Below are 15,142 nucleotides of genomic sequence, written 5' to 3' on the forward strand. Positions count from 1 at the left end.
AGGCTGGAGTGCAGTGGCGTGATCTTGGCTCACTACAAGCTCTGCCTCCTGGGTTCAAGTGATTCTCCTGCCTCAGCCTTCCGAGTAGCTGGGACTACAGGCACCCACCACCACGCCCAGCTAATTTTGTTTTTGTATTTTTAGTAGAGACGGGGTTTCACCGTGTTAGCCAGGAGGGTCTCAATCTCCTGACTTCGTGATCTGCCCGCCTCAGCCTCCCAAAGTGCTGGGATTACAGGCATGAGCCACCGTGCCCAGGCCCAGTGTTATGTTTTTAAGATTCATCCAAGTTGCTGCTTGTAGCTAGCAGCTAATTCATTTATATGGTATTCTGCTATATGTTAACCTACTCTTGATGGTCATGTCTCTTTCTTTTTAAATTGGAAAAAATGTATCTCTTTCAAAAACATTAAAATAAATACTAAAAACTCAAAAACAAAACAAAACAAAAACAGGAAATAAGATACCTGTGAAGAATGCATTGCTTGTGTCTGCAGACTATTTAAAAGCCAAGGTATCTCTCCTTGGAACTTCCTGTTCTAATAGGAGTATAGAGCTTGGCTTATCATGTTCCATTTGATTTGCTATGACATTTATCTGTACTCTTTCTTGGTGGTTTGTTTTTTCAGATTACCAGTTCCTTGCATGTGATTGAAGGGTTCTAGCTGCTTTAGAAACTGCCCCATCCCCTTGTCTTCACCCTGCCAGTTAAGAACATTCAGGGCACTTTTGTACTCACAGGTCTCAGATTTCCATTTCAGGACATTTGGGCATAGGCCTTCATCAGAGAGTTTCCTCACATATCTCGGGCTGTTCACAACATTACTTGCCTTTTGTAATCCAGTTATTCTGGACATAATGTAAGTGACAGTGATAATTCTATGTTATTCATCTTCCTTGTTAGGCTTTTGTTCTTGAGTCTATTCGTGGCTCAATTTTGTAAATGAAGAAAGCCGTTTTCTTTTCATGTCTTAAGCCTGGCTGAGAGAACATTTCTCAGCTTCTGTTGACACATCCATTCAACTGTCCACCTAAGAAAGCCTGGAGATACTGATACAGCACCACAAAACATCAGTGCACAGTCCCATGAGAAAACCTCAACTGTTCAAGCCTCACTCTCTAAGATAGTTTTCAAGAGTGTTAACAACTATCTCATTCCTTCTTACAGAAAAGAAGCAAGAAAATTTTTCCAAGAGTGGTAAAACATTTTACCTCTCAAACATTTCTCTAAGTTTCTTTTCCTTTTTGTTGTGTATTTCACAGGCAGGTTTCAATTCTGAATAATGAGCATACGTTTGCCTCTTGAGAACAACCTGAGCTGCAAAAACTCCTTTTTAAGCTTCTCTGCTCAAAGCAATCAACTCTATAAATTATACATCTCTTACTTGATATGCATTTTCTAATAGGTAGTCTAAAGCCATCCCATATGAATACTCATTTTCACATTAAAGGTGGAAAAAACTTAAAAGCCTTTCTTTTTTTCTTTTTCTTTTCTTTTCTTTTTTTTTTTTTTTTTTTTTTTTTTTTTTGCCAAGAGGCAGATATTCTTCTTTTGAAAAGTCTGTTTATTCCTGGTGGGAAGTTTTATTTCTATCTTCAGAAACATCATTTTAAATTTGCGTAATCAGTTCAGCAAACTGCTTCTTATAGTGATAAATAAATATCAAATTAAACTTGCAATTAAAATTTACTAAAAATATAGGTTGCTATAATTTTGTTGGTGATAAAAGTACAGAAGTAGAAATGATTAATGATGATTACTAATTATGCAGCTGTGTTCAGAGCACACAAGTCTATGGAGCTATAGCTTTTTAGCTAAATAACGATGTTATTCCAGGAAAAACCTTTGTATATAATATCTAAATGCAACACATTTCCAGTCAGAACAAACACCCCCATTACCTCATAACGCTTAGCTTGACAAAGAGAACCAGAAAAATAGAATGCTAGAATAATCATCTCATATCCTCTTTTGCTTATTGTAGTTTTTTTGTTGACTGTTAGATTAGAGTTTCTAAGAAAAAAATGCCATCAATAAGAGAAATTATCTGGTATTAATAATAGTGAAGACAGGAGTAGCTTGTTAAAATTCTGGCTTCTTTCTTTCCTAAATTTTGTATATCCTGTCTTGGAATTTCATATTAAAAATAACTTACTGGTGCCGGGCGTGGTGGCTCATGCCTGTAATCCCAGCACTTTGGGAGGCTGAGGTGGGAGGATCGCGAGGTCAGCAGTTCGAGACCGGCCTGGCCAACATGGTGAAACCCCATCTCTACTAAAAATACAAAAATTAGCCAGGAGTGGTGGCACCCACCTGTAATCCCAGCTACTCGGGAGGCTGAGGTAGGAGAATCGCTTGAACACGGGAGGCAGAGGTTGCAGTGAGCCAAGACCACACCACGGCACTCCAGCCTGGGACAGAGCAAGACTCTGTCTCAAAAAAAAAAAAAAAAAAAAAAGTAAAAGTAACTTATTGGTAAGGCTAACAAAGTCACTAAAAAATAAAATCACTAAATAATTTTTTTTGTTTGTTTGTTTTTGGTTTTGTTTTATTTTGTTTTAGAGATGGAGTCTTCTGTCACCCAGGCTGGAGTGCAGTGGAGCAATTGTAGCTCACTGTAGCCTCAAACTCCTGGACTTAAGTGATCCTCCTGCCTCAGCCTCTCCAGATGCAAGTCACTGCATCCAGCAGCTTCCTAAATATTTGACTTGTAGACAGAAGACCTGGATTTGATCCTATCATCTATTACTTAAAATAAGAAAACCTACAAATTAGGTAGCCCTCAATTTTTTTAACCACATATTATTTTTGATTAGCACAAAAATCCCATTTTCCCTTCTGTCTTCTTCACTTGTGTAGAAAATCATTATTTTAAAAAAAACAATTTTAGAGATAAAACAACAGAGACCTACAGAGGTTATGTGAAATTATAATATCTCAAACTCAGTTCTCTTATATTCCAGTCATGTGTTACTTTCAGTATGCAATCAACAAACAAAACTAGGCTGGGCATGACAGCTCATGCCTATAATCTAGCACTTTGAGAGGCTAAGGCAGAAGGATTGCTTGAGCCCAGGAGTTTGAGACCAGCCCAAGCAGCATAACAAGACCCTGTCTCTAAAACTAAAACAAAAATAAACACACAAAAAGGAGAGAGAGAAAGGCAGAGAGAAAAAGAGGAGAGACAAAGGGAGAAAAAGAAAAAAACAGAGAAAGGGAAGAAAGAAGAAAGATAAAAGAGGGTGTTGTTGTGAATGTTAAGTATGGAATTCCAAGTAGAGAAGAAAATGATAAAGTAGTAGAAAAAATATGGAAATTTGGAAAAAGTTGTCCTCAAACCAGAATAGCTACTGAGACTACCAAATCGTGGCTGTAATTTAGTGGATAATTAACATGAAAAATGTTGGATTAGGGAGATGCATACAATTTTCCTTCACAGAGGCGGCTTGGTGTGATGGAAACGATAAAAAACAAACAAAAACTCGTCTAGAAATTCAATGCTTCTGTTGGAATTTGGTTCCACCTCTGAAGTGCAGGGTGACCTCGTCCATGTTGTGTAACTTATTTACTCTTCTTTCCTCATATGGGAAATGATGATAGAGTATCCATCAACCTACCCACATCACAGGGTTATCTGAGGAACTGATGATATCACTGTTGTATAAAAGCTTTTTGAAAGTTGTAAAGCACCAAAGTAACATGTAACATATGACCACAAGTAAACCACATGCTGTTCCTTCGCATGGAAGTTGGAAAGTCAAATGCAAAAGTAAAGTGGAGGAGATGGGTTACATCATTTTAAAGAAAAATGCAGCTGATCCCATTAACCACAGCCAGATTTTTAAGACCAACTTTGACATTTTTTGAGTGCTTAATCTTTTTTTTTTTTTTTTTTGAGACGGAGTCTTGCTCTGTCACCCAGGCTGGAGTGGAATGGCGTGATCTCAGTTCACTGCAAGCTCCGCCTCCCGGGTTCACGCCATTCTCCCGCCTCAGTCTCCCGAGTAGCTGGGACTACAGGCGCCTGCCACCGCGCCCGGCTAATTTTTTGTATTTTTAGTAGAGACAGGGTTTCACAGTATTAGCCAGGATGGTCTCGATCTCTTGACCTCGTGATCCACCCGCCTCAGCCTCCCAAAGTGCTGGGATTACAGGCATGAGCCACCGTGCCCGGCCAGTGCTTAATCTTAAGCAACAGACCTTACGCAATTTTGTTTTAGTATCATGAACACAAGAATCTGTTTGTTTTTGTTTTTGTTTTGTTGTTGTTGTTGTTTTTGACAAAGTGGTTTGAAGAGGCATTGGGGAAGGAAGCAAGATACTCACAACTGAGGGGACCTCAGCCATTTGCCTCCTTATTTCAGAGCATTGTGGGATGACGGTAAGGAGGAGGGCTCACAAGGGGCTCGTGTCTGCCTCTCCGTCTGCCGCTGAGTGATGCAGAGCAAACTGCAGAGCTGGAGACACAGCAGTATCCCAGAGAACTGGCCTGATGGCTCCTCCTGGGCCACGCACCTCCTGTCAGAGCTGGCCAGTTAGCGTTGGCAGACAACCTAGTTAGGACAAGGACATAGAATCAGAGTGGCTGACACAAGAGAGCTCCTCACTGTGACAGCAACTCAAACTTCTGGGGCTCCAGAAAGGAAATAGATGTTTGGAAACAGATATGACAAAAGGCCTTTCCCTTCAACTGCTCAGCATGTGAGACTGAATTTTGGAAGATTAAAAAAAATAAAATAAAAAGAACCATTGTTCATCCCCTCAGGGCTCAGCAAGTGTTTTATCACATTTTTATGAAATATAGTCTTCGCCGCAGAGCTTTGTTTGCATGAGGGTGTGTCCCATCCATGGGTGGAAAATTTCCATAACTTTTTTCCATTCTGTTCTGTTCCTCCCTCTTTTGTACAGTTTTTCAGGGTCTCTGTCCATTGTGATTCTAACATGGACCAACCCTAAGGACCAATGGTATTTGCTATTTTAAAACTTGAAAGATCAAAATGGCAGGGGAAGAAATCAGAATCCTTTTAGTGCCAGTTACTCGCCAAATGTCTGTATGAAGAGCCAACGTGACACCTTTCTTACTTAATTCATCCACCAGTGACATTTGTTAAATGATTATTCAGCCAATACTATGTCAAAGAATACCATATACTTTAAAAAATCCTTTAATTCAACAAATCAGCTGATATGAGTGATTTTGTTCCTAAAAAGGTTGGTGTGTTTAAATCTCTTTCCCACTTGCAGTCTTCCCTACTGCTGTGTCTGAGGCAGGTGTTGACAGTTGTTATTCTGTGGTAGGAATTTTTAGAAACAACAGCACTGTAGGGTGGACAAATGGCTTCATCAGGAAATCATGCACTGGTTTGAGATAAGCAAGGGTGGATTTGAAAATCATCTTCCCTTTAGTGTCACTTGTACTTTCTCTTCCTTTAGCTGCTCTCTGTTGTGAATTCTGTCCCTGCAAAGCTTGTCACATACTCCTTACATACACCCTCCTTTCTTGCACAGAGCAATGATCTTACCATTTTCTGAGAGAAACTCATAGATTCGTGTATTACGAGACAAAAGTTGACATCAGTCTTCTCTTAGATCATTTACAGAAACAAAACAAAGAAACAAAAGAAAATTAGTGCTTTCTGCAGAGGAACAGGTACGCACACTGGGATGACCTGCACTTCCTGGACAATCAATTCTGGAAACACTATGGTCACCTACAGCACCACGATGAACTGCATTCCAAGAAGCCTGGAGAGCGAATGTTGAGATGTTCTTTTTGGTACAATGCAAAAGCATATCACATTGCTGTTTGCCCACAGCACGCTTTTTAACTTAAAAGTAAATGCTAATACTTTGAAGATTAAATATTTAAAAAAATACCTCAAACCTAAGCAAATTTTAGTCTCTCTGGAAAAGCAATTGATAAATAATACACTCAAACTGTGACTATATTTTCACACTGTTAAGAATTTATTTATTAAAAAATAATATGTTTCTGGAAACAGCTCCCTTTTGATCATCTCCCCAGAGCTAGAATATACACACAAATTCTATGGAATCAAAGCCTTGTAGGTAAGAAACAATTTTGTTAGATGAATTCTTCAGGAAAGAAGATCATGCCAAAATAGGCCATCTACTTTAAAAAAAAAAAAAACTGGATTCTCCATCCTATAATAATAGATCCTAAGTTGAATATGTAGTGTGTAATGTGTCAGCTTGGCTAGGATGAACTACATTTCACAGAATTCCTGTTCTTGTATCTTTCTGGGTAAGGTGAGCTACGGGAAGAGGTTCTTGTGGGAGAAAGGAGGGTGGAGGGGAAGCAGCAGCCACATTTCAGCCGCCCCCTAAACACTGTGGCTTATCTGCTGGCTTACTTCCTTGGTGTGGGCAGTGGCCAGGCTTGCAGCTGTTTCATCTTCCCATGTATCCTCCTTCAGCTTTTCTGATTCCTTCTCTGGTAATTAAAAAGTACAAACTGCTCTAGATATAGTGGTAAGACATTTGCACACCAAGGGTAGGAAATAAACCCCACAAATATCAAGTCTGAGGCATGTCGAGGCACCCCACAAATAGAGACCAGAACAAGAGAAGGCTCCGAAAGTCCAGACTGCTCTGCAAGCAGCTCTGCCACTTAGACCACATGATCCAGAAGAGCCAATGGTGCTTGAAATGCCAGTAACAGAAAGAAACGCTGTTTAAAGCCTTTGCCAGGCTCCTATAGGTACAGCACAGACCAGACCCTTAGAATTTTGGAAGAAAGCCCTGCCATTCTTGATAGGTAATGATTCTTCTTTTATGAAATAGCTTTTATGTTATTACCGGGCCTTGGTAGAGACTGAATGTTTGACGATGGGCTACCAAGTTACCATATGACCTGAGCTGCCCATTACTAGTGTTGTCTGAGTCACCAGGCCATAAAGTTGAGTATGCACAGCAGGACTCTGATTAAATGGAAGTGGTAGATACAAAATTGGGCCTCAGCAGGGCCTGAAAGCACAAATACGTTGCATGAGCAAGTGGCCTACATATCCGTGGCCCTTACTCCTATTACATTGCCTTCTTTTTTTCAACTTACACCTATGACCCTTGGAGAGCTTCCTATGACAAGCTGATAAAGGGATAAAAATCTTGGGCCTAGTTTGCAGAACTTCAAGCAATGCTCCTGGTCATTCATTTTGCTTCAAAGAATACATGTCCAGAAGTACAAGTCAACACTAACTCATGGGCTATTTGGTTGTATGGTCAGAGATTTGGAAGGAACATGATTGAGAAATTGGTGACAAGGAAATCTGGTGAAAAGGTAGGTTAATGGACCTCTTCAAATGGGCATAGTATGTAAAAATATCTGTGTTCCATGTGAATGCTCACCAAAGGGTAAGCTCAGCAGAGGAGGATTTTATTCATCAGGTGAACAGAATGAGCCATTCTGTGGACATTCGTCACCTTTCTTCCCAACCAACTCCTGTCATTACCCAACTGGAAAATGAAAAAAACAAAAAAAAGGCAATGGTGGCAAAAAATGGCAGTTATGCGTGGGCTCATCGACATGAACTTCTACTTACCAAGGCCTATCTAGCTATAGCCACCACTGAGTGGTGCCAAAACTGAGTGCCTGATCTGTTAACAGCAGAGATTGACAGTGAGCTCCTGACATGGCACCATTCCCAGCTACTAGGCTGATTACATTAGATCACTTCCCTCATGGAAGTGGCAGTGTTTGGCTCTTACTGGAATAGACACTTGTTGTGGATATGTATTTGACTTCCCTGCCCACATGCTCCTGCTAAAACCACTACAAAAACCATGTACAGAATAACTTATTCACTATCACGGTATTTCACACAGCATCACTTTTGACCAACAAATTTGTGTCACAGCAAATGAGGTACAGCAATGGACTCATGCAACTCACTGATCTTACCGTGTTCCCCGTCACCCTGAAGCAGCTGGCTTGATAGAATGGTGGAATGTCCTTTTGGAGACTCATGTATGGTCTTTTAGGATGCAAAGTATGCTCTAGATCAGCATCCAACATATATTTCTGTTTCTTCCTTAGCCAGAACTCATGCGTACGGGGATCAAGGGGTGGAAATAGGACAGGATCTTCTCACTATTATCCCTAGCAGTTCACTAACAAACTATTGCTTCCAGTCCCTGTGACATCAGGCTTGGGTGGTAAAGAGGTCTTAGTTCCAAAAGGAGGAGTTCTTCTGCCAGGGGACATATGATGACTCGGTTGATCTGGAGTGCCACCTGACCACTTTGACTCATGCCATTGAATCAACAGGCAAAGAAGGCAGTGATTCAATCTAGGCTGCTTCTACACAAAGAGAATCAGGAGCATGTCTCGAAAGCTAAAGTTCTAGGTTTCCTCTTAGTACTACCATATCCTGTGATTAAAGTGAATAGAAAACTACATCAGTTCAACTTAACAAGACTGATAATGGCCTAGAACATTCAGGAACAAAGATTTGGTTTATACCACCAGGCAAAAACCCATGACCAGTTAAAGTACTTACTGAGAACAAAGGGAACATGAAGTAGGTAGTTGAAGAATGTAGTTCTAAATACCAGCTGTGGTCATGTGACCAGTGACAGATACAAGTACTGTAATAATTATGAGTATTTCTTCATTTTTATAGGACTATATGCAAACATACATATAAATATCTGTATATATATTTCTTTAACCAATTATTTTGTATTTGTCTTCTGTCTCATTCCCTTATCATCTAACATAAAATGTGTTAATACTATTTAACTTAATATCTCAATGTATAAGTTGTAGGATATCAAAGGAGAGGTGAGAATCTGGTGTGAATCTGTTAAAAGAAAAATGAATATCACCCAAAATCAAAAAAAGAATGTTGGATTCTCTCTTACAGAAAAGTGTATTTTGGTTGTTCTTGGGACAGACATATCATGTTAGAGGCAGGCACAACTTTGTTATTATCTGTAATTGGAAATTAAGTTTGAGTTAAGGAGAGAGTAGGAGGCCAAGTTGTCAAGGTGTGGCTTTGTAAAGAGCGAACCCAACTAGACTGAACTCTGTTTCCCAGAATTCCCTTTTTTGTGTGTTTCTGGTTAGGGTGGGTCACAGGAGAGATTCTCGGGCAAAATTTGGAGAGGGGAGTAAAGCAGCAGCCATTTGCTACCTTATATATGTCTCTTCGCTGCTGGATCACCTCTTGCATGAGACAGCAGCTGGGCCTGCAACTGTTCCACCTTCCCCTGGATGGATCCTCCTGAAGCTTCTCCAACTCCTGGGCCAGGTACACACCTGTACTGAGCTCTGTAATGAAGGGCTCTGCCTCTGAAGGACGTTATACAACCAAGGTTAGAGGCATTCAGAACTGGTGCAAGTTTCAATCTGTCCTTGTGAGCCCCCACTGTGTCTGGGGTTCTGGCCTGCTCTGGTTCTTCCCCACTTTATATCCATCTTCCTTTCCTGACAACCTGTCATTGGAATTCAAGCTCCAGCATTGGATATGAAGACAACAGCTTTACAGACATGACTTAACCACTTAACCACACCACACTATTATATAATGTCAAATCCCTGGAACTGTATAAATATATGTACATACATACACACAGGCATCCTAGTGTTTTTGCTTCTCTTATTGAAAACTTAATAATACAGTATTTTAGTTGAATGTTAAAAGATTACATTCTTTGAGAAAAACAGCTTTTTGAGGTATAATTGACATACAACAAACTGCACATATTTAAGTTGTACAGTGTGATAAATTTCGACATATGCAGATCCCCTAATCAAGACAGTGAACATATTCATCACCCTCCAAAGTTTGCTTGCTCCCCTTTCTATCCCTCTGTCCTTTCCATTCCTTCCCCATCTCCCCAGACAACCACTGCTGTGCTTTTTCTTCCTCTAGATTAGTTTGCATTTTCTAGAGTTTTATATAAACAGAATCATACTGTATGTACTCTTTTTTTGGTCTGGCTTCTTTCACTCAGCATAATTATTTTGAGATTCCTCTATTCTGTTATGTGCTCATTCTAAAATAGTTAACTCTACAAGGTTAAATTCTTTTTTTTTTTTTTTTTTTTTTTTTTTTTTTTTTTTTTTTGAGATGGAGTCTCACTCTGTCGCCTGGGCTGGAGTGCAATGGCCTGATCTCAGCTCACTGCAACCTCCGCCTCCTGGGTTCAAGCAATTCTTCTGCCTCAGCCTCCTGACTAGCTGGAATTACAGGAGCCCGCCACCACGCCTGGCTACTTTTTTGTATTTTTAGTAGAGACGGGATTTCACTATGTTAGCCAGGCTGGTCTCGAACTCCTGACCTCGTGATCCACCCGCTTCGGCCTCCCAAAGTGCTGGGATTACAGGCGTGAGCCGCCACTCCCGGCCCAAGGTTAAATTATTAATAAACAACATTCTGGTTAAGTATAGATCCATCATATGCATTTAGATGCATTGTAACTGGGCATAATTTAGAGAAACCAAAATCCAGACCATCAGAAATAATGCATTAGGAGCATTTCCTTATATCAGGAAGGTCTAGAGATAGTACCATTACATCAGCCTCACCATTAAGTGGTGGGGAAAAAAGCTTCTTTGGAAAGGGTTTCCAAAGGCTGGACTTTACATAAAACAGAGATTTTGGTAAGTGGAGTAGGGCTGGACATCACCATCTCCAGAGGTTAGCCAGGAAACCTAGGGAAGGGATGGGATGCCATCCGCTGAATTTTGAGTGTGGCATCTTCTGAGGGAGTCATGGAATGACATCAGCCTGAATAACCGTGAGTCATTCTTGTTCATACCTTTCCCCAGCACCATCGGCATGTGAATTCAGCAGCCCCAGAGTTTCTCCTTTCATCCAGTTTTGTTCTAGCCCCATTTGCTCCCATATTGCCCCAGATGAGCCAGGAGGGACAGACTGCTCCATAGGGTGCCTGAAAACTTCCAAATATGAGTCATGGAAAGCAACATCATGTAGTTGGCATTTGACTGAAAATCAAGAGGTCTGGATGTTAACCAAGAGCTGCCACTTAATTATAAGCTATGTGACTATGGATAAATCAAATTCTCTCTCTGAATCTCATTTCCTCAACTGTAAACTGAAGGAGTTGGACAAGGTGATCTTGAAAATATCTGCATTCTGTGTAATTGAGAGTGGAGTAACAGGCCAGGCGCGGTGGCTCACACCTGCAATCCCAGCATTTTGGCAGGCCAAGGCGGGCACATCACCTGAGATCAGGAGTTCAAGACCAGCCTGGCCAACATGGTGAAACCCCGTCTCTACAAAACTACAAAAAAAATTAGCCAGGCGTGGTGGCGTGCACCGTAATTCCAGCTACTCCAGAGGCTGAGGTGGAAGAATCGCTTGAACCTGGAAGGCAGAGGTGGCACCATTGCACTCCAGCCTAGGTGACAGAGCAAGACGCCATCTCAACAACAACAACAACAACAACAAATTAGCTGGGCATGGTGGCGCGTGCCTGTAATCCCAGCTACTCAGGAGGCTGAGGTGGGAGGATCGCTTGAAACCAGGAGGCAGAGGTTGCAGTGAGCTGAGATAGTGCCATTGTACTCCAGCCTGGGCAACAAGAGTGAAACTCCATCTCAAACAAACAAACAAACAAACAAAAAGAGTGGGATAATAAATGCCCAGAGGATTAACAGGTGTAGTCATGCCAAGCACCATGTGGATAGCCTGAATTAAATCCCTACTTGTAAATGTGCTAGGCTATAGCATGGCCATCCATTCATCCATCTGCTCACCCATCCATCCACTTGTCCGTCAATAAATATTCACTAAGCACTTCTATGTGCAGGACATTGTGGTCAGCACTGGAGACAGGAAGATGAATATGGTCTAGCTGCCTTCTTCAAGGTGCTCACAGTTCAGTGAGGGCAGAAACATTTACACATAACTGATTATGCATGATAATTTTAAAATGTATATTTAGAACAGAGATGGTGTTTTGGTAATATCTTGATCCTCAGAACGTTGTACAAAGTTAAAGGAAAATAATTGTTTTTTTCTGAATATCAGAATACATGGAACAAACAGCATTTTAGAAAATTCTACAGGGAGATATGGGAAAGAGGGATTTAAAATATTTCTTTAAACTAAAAATAGAACTACCCTTTGACCCAGCAATCCCATTCTGGATATATACCCAAAGGAAAATAAATCATTCTACCAAAATACACCTGCACTCATATGTTTATTACAACGCTAGTCACAAGAGCAAAGACATGGGATCAACCTAGGTGTCCATTAATGGTGGACTGGTCAAAGAAAATGTGATACATACACACCATGGAATACTATGCAACCATAAAAATAAATGGAATCATGTCCTTTGCAGAGATGTGGATGCAGCTGGAGGCCGTTATCCTAAGTGAATTAGCGCAGAAGCAGAAAATCAAATATTGCATGTTCTCACAAGTGGGAGCTAAATATTGAGTACACATGGACATAAAGATGAAAACAATAGACACTGGGGACTCCAAAAGTGGGGGAAGAGGGGAGGAAGCAAAGCAAGAGTTTAAAAGCTGCCTATTGAATACTGTGTTCACTATTTGGGTGATTGTTTGAATAGAAGCCCAAACCTCAGCATCACTCAATACAGCCATGTAACAAACCTACACATGTACCCCCTCAATCTAAAAAAAATTTCTTTAAGTTCCTTTAGGAAACTCATGGCCCCCCTTTTCCCTGACATGTCTTACCGACAGTTATATATATTTCTATATGTATTCATTACTGCAGCAGACCTTTAGGAAGAGAAAGAGGAAAGAGAAGAAAATTCAAATTCTACTCTCCATATAACTGAACAAGTAACCATCAATTTTCCCTCTCTGGAAAAGGCCACGAGCTTTCTAGGAAAAGAAGACACTATCTAGAATTAGCCAAATTTAATTAAGTTGATGTTATTAACTTACACTATTATATACAAATGTGATGATTGTAAACTGGAAGTTCATTTTCACGAAGCAAATAAATATTTTTGAGACTTATGTCATCAACACTAAAATGTTTACGTATTAGCATCTACATTCTCCATAGATAGTTTTAAATAATTAAATTTATATTTTTCAAAACACTACTTGATTTTTCTCAGTTTTGTTAGAATCAAATAACTGTTGGTTAAAAGAGAACAATAAACAGCTTATACCAACTGAGAAAATCTGAACATCATTTCTAATTTTTGTTCTTAACTTGTACAGTTGAAGATATTATTAAGGAAACAGAAAATACATATTTTAATGGTTAAACTTAAAATGTTTACCTATTCGGCATCCAGCAAACTGGGTGAAGTTTGCTCTTCTATCTGACTTCCGAGAAGCCAGCAAGCCAGGTCATGTGGCTGGCTGACCTCCCAGCACCACCTACCTCAACTCCATGAGATGCCATCAGATCCCACCCAAAGGAGCCAGTCGTCCCCATGAAACAATGACCAATTCTTACAAGACACAACTGGAGCTCTGTTGCTGTGGCACAGGAAGGCTCGATAAGATCTCCCAGCCACAGCATTCTTTTGTGTCAGCAGACGCAAGTGGGATGTTCCTTCTGCAGCTCTTACCGAGCAAGAGGAAGCGGGCTTTGAAACACAATGTTCATTGAAATTGGCTTTCATCTGAGGAATCCCAGGGTGGCTCCTGCTTCATGATGTGCATTCTGTCTGCAGCTGAGCTCTCCTGATGCATTTCCCTTGTTTGTTCTGGGGGAAAGGCAGCACCTTTACGGGACTCACCCTTTTACTAGGTAAAGGGCATCGCATTGTGCTGGGCGAAGCATTATGTGTCAGAATGTCTCCAGTGAGTCTGGAGCCTAGAAGGAGCATCAAAAATAAAATTTAAAAAAATCAAGTCCTCCACCATCCTGGCTCACTGATGGAACAATTTAGGAGAAGAACACAAAGCCATCTAATGACCCTGGGGAGCATTTGCTTGTTTGGTGACCTTAGGAGCAGGAAGTCATTTATCACTCTAGTTGCTACATTGGGCACAATGCCACAGGACACAAATGGGGGTACTGAACGTAAGTCTGAGTGTTGGCCCAATAGTACCTGTCCAGAAGCAGCCTGGGATCCATGATCCATTGCAGGGCAATTATGGCTCTTAAGAAAATGAAGAGAAGTAAGTAATCCACAGTATCATATCATGGGTGAGAAGTCTCTCCATCCCATTGCCCTAGTTTTATAACTTAGCAATTCATCTTCTTTTCAGAGAAAACCATTCTGGATCCCAAACAGATTTTCTCTGATTAAGAAATAGTCTCAATCAGTACATGGAGAAAAAAGCAAACACTGTTAAGCCCATCTTTTCTTGCTAGACACCTCTTCCTTTCTATCTGCTCCACCCAATCTGGGCCAGTTTATTATGCAAAATGAGATAAGCAGTCAAATCCCAATAGGAATACAAGAAAGAACACAACACTTTTTCACTTCCACGGCACTTTTAACTCTGCACATATTTTTTCCTTTGACTCTCAAAATAACCTGGCAAAGTTAGATAGGCATTGTCTATTTTCAGCAGTACAAGGAGTTAGTACAGAGACAAAGTTAAAGACCCTTGAACCTCATAAAGAGCTGGCAGCAGAAAGTACAGAACCCACATGTCAGGTTCCTCAGGTAGGCCCTGTGCATCAGGTCAGATCCCTTAGGCATGTGGACAAGTGACCAGTCTCCAGCTGACTGTAAAGGCTGGCTTTCATCACCACCAGTGGGCTAACCTCCTACATATATCTGTGTGTCTATGGCAAGGTCGACAGAACCCATATATAAGGAAATACTGATACTGAAAAACTTGAAAAACCTGGAAGTTGCTTCTTGGAATCCAGTGTTCTTGTCCCAAGGTAAAAAGAATAGATGTCAATCTTGTAACTGACGCAAGACACTGACGAAAATGACAATCCATGCACTTAGCTTTCCCAAGAATGAAATGAATCAAAAAGTACCAAGAAATCAAAATTCTAGCTAAAGCTCATGAAAAGGACTCAAAACTACTCTCTGAATGGCTTATCTTTAGCTGAGCTCATAACAGAACTCTTAAATTTCTGAAAATTTGGTAGAATCTTCTTGTGAAATTCTTCAGAAAGGATTGCCCAAACCTAGGGATAGCAAAAGTTTTTGATGACCTTTCCGCTACCTATGACTCAACTTATC

The 15,142-nt window shown here is 40.6% G+C and overlaps 1 long non-coding RNA gene across 1 annotated transcript in view; it reads right to left on the bottom strand.

Annotated features, from left to right (window-relative positions):
* LOC103783160 (uncharacterized) overlaps positions 1-13,506 on the bottom strand; it is a 90,814-nt gene extending 77,308 nt beyond the window's left edge. Inside the window, exons 1-2 of the long non-coding RNA XR_004672186.3 lie at positions 13,369-13,506; positions 4,328-4,554 (exon numbers count right to left, since the gene is read on the bottom strand). This is a non-coding gene — a long non-coding RNA (uncharacterized LOC103783160). The remainder of the gene's footprint in view (positions 1-4,327; positions 4,555-13,368) is intronic.
* Between the last annotated feature and the right edge of the window lie 1,636 nt (positions 13,507-15,142).

The sequence above is a fragment of the Pan paniscus genome, chromosome 5 (genome assembly GCF_029289425.2).
Source record: "Pan paniscus chromosome 5, NHGRI_mPanPan1-v2.0_pri, whole genome shotgun sequence".
NCBI classification, from domain to species: Eukaryota; Metazoa; Chordata; class Mammalia; order Primates; family Hominidae; genus Pan; species Pan paniscus.